The sequence below is a fragment of the Petromyzon marinus genome, unplaced genomic scaffold, assembly GCF_048934315.1.
Source record: "Petromyzon marinus isolate PM22_M1 ecotype Great Lakes invasive population unplaced genomic scaffold, UKy_Petmar_22M1.pri1.0 PM_G_Scaffold_52, whole genome shotgun sequence".
NCBI lineage: Eukaryota > Metazoa > Chordata > Hyperoartia > Petromyzontiformes > Petromyzontidae > Petromyzon > Petromyzon marinus.
In genome coordinates, this window is record NW_027423005.1 from 1,247,501 (window position 1) to 1,250,000 (window position 2,500).

The following is a 2,500-nucleotide window of genomic DNA, read 5'->3' on the forward strand; positions in this document are numbered from 1 at the left end:
AATCCCTCGGAATGGGAAAACGGGTCATTTTCGTGTCGCCACATTGCATACGAACCGCATGAAACTTCCAGAGGCATTTGCAGCAGGAATGCATGTGCACTCAAAAAAGTGAATATTTCTCACGGATAGACCCCGTGATACGCTAGAAATTGGCGGGGATGTCTCTCTTGTGGCTCACGGGGCTGTTAGGGTGGCACAGAAATCCCTCGGAATGGGAAAACGGGTCATTTTCGTGTCGCCACATTGCATGCGAACCGCATGCAACTTCCAGAGGCATTTGCAGCAGAAATGCATGTGCAGTCAAAAAAAAATTGATATTTTTCACGGATAGACCCCGTGAAACGCTAGAAATTGGCGGGGATGTGTCTCTTGTGGCTCACGGGGCTGTTCGGGTCGCACAGAAATCCCTGGGAATGGGAAAACGGGTCATTTTCGTGTTGCCACATTGCGTACGAACCGCATGAAACTTCCAGAGGCATTTGCAGCAGGAATGCATGTGCACTCAAAAACTTCTATATGTTTCACGGATAGACCCCGTGAAACGCTAGAAATTGGCGGGGATGTGTCTCTTGTGGCTCACGGGGCTGTTAGGGTGGCACAGAACTCCCTCGGAATGGGAAAAGGGGTCATTTTCGTGTTGCCACATTGCATAGGAACGCCATGAAACTTCCAGAGGCATTTGCAGCAGAAAGGCACGTGCACTCAAAAATTTTAATATTTTTCACGCATAGACCCCGTCAAACGCTAGAAGTTGGCGGGGATGTCTCTCTTGTGGCTCACGGGGCTGTTAGGGTCGCACAGAAATGCCTCGGAATGGGAAAACGGGTCATTTTTGTGTGGCCACATTGCATAGGAACGGCATGAAACTTCCAGAGGCATTTGCAGCAGGAATGCATGTGCACTCAAAAACGTCTATATTTTTCACGGATAGACCCCGTGAAACGCTATAAATTGGCGGGGATGTCTCTCTTGTGGCTCACGGGCGCTGTTAGTTAGGGTCGCACAGAAATCCCTCGGAATGGGAAAAGGGGTCATTTTCGTGTTGCCACATTGCGTACGAACGGCATGAAACTTCCAGAGGCATCTGCAGCAGAAATGCATGTGCACTCAAAAACGTCTATATTTTTCACGGATAGACCCCGTGAAACGCTAGAAATTGGCGGGGATGTGTCTCTTGTGGCTCACGGGGCTGTTAGGGTCGCACAGAAATCCCTCGGAATGGGAAAACGGGTCATTTTCGTGTTGCCACAATTGGCATACGAACGGCATGAAACTTCCAGAGGCATTTGCAGCAGAAATGCATGTGCACTCAAAAACGTGAATATTTTTTCACGGATAGACCCCGTCAAACGCTCGAATTTGGCGGGGATGTTTCTCTTGTGGGTCACGGGGCTGTTCGGCTCGCACAGAACTCCCTTGGTCCACCTGATTCGTGCATACAGGCAGCAACTAAAACTCTGTAAACCTGCTGTGAGGACATCTAAACAGTGGACCAGTGAGGCTGTGGAAGATTTGCGGGCGTGCTTAGACTGTACTGACTGGGATATGTTCACGACTGCTACCAATAGTCTGGATGAACTCACAGAGGCTGTGTACATCAGCTTCTGTGAGGACTGCTGTATCCCAACACGTACCAGGGTGAACTTTAACAACAACAAGCCCTGGTTCTCAGCAAAGCTCAAAAGGTTGAGGTTGGAGAAGGAGGAAGCGTTTAGGAGTGGGGATAGAGACAGATTCAAGGAGTCGAAGAACAGGTTTAGCAAAGCGGTGAGAGAGGCTAAACGACTGTACTCAGAGACACTAAAACACCAGTTCTCTACTAACGACGCTGCTTCTGTCTGCCAAAGGGCTCAGGCACATCACCAACTACAAACCCAGAGCGCCCCACACCACTAATGACTCCCGCCTAGCCAACGACCTGAACGAGTTCTACCGTAGATTTGAAAGACAATTGGACTGTCCTGAACCACCTCTTCCCACCCAAGAGGCCCCATCCCCCACCCATACTACAGAAACGACTCTCTCCTTTCAGGAGGGAGAAGTTAATGGGCTTTTCAAGAGGCAGAATCCACGCAAAGCAGCCGGGCCGGACTCTGTCTCTCCAGCCACCCTCAGGCACTGCGCTGACCAGCTGTCTCCGGTGTTCACCAACATCTTTAACACCTCCCTGGAGACATGCCATGTACCAGCCTGTCTCAAGTCCTCCACCATCATCGCTGTGCCCAAAAAGCTAAGGCCAACAGGACTAAATGATTACAGACCGGTCGCCCTTACATCTGTGGTAATGAAGTCTTTTGAGCGCCTGCTCCTGGCACACCTCAAAGCCATCACAGACCCTCTCCTGGACCCCCTTCAGTTTGCCTACAGAGCCAACAGGTCTGTGGACGACGCAGTTAACATGGCCCTCCACTTCACCCTACAGCATGTGGACGCCCCAGCATCCTACGCCAGGATCCTGTTTGTGGACTTCAGCTCTGCCTTCAACACCATCATCCCTGCC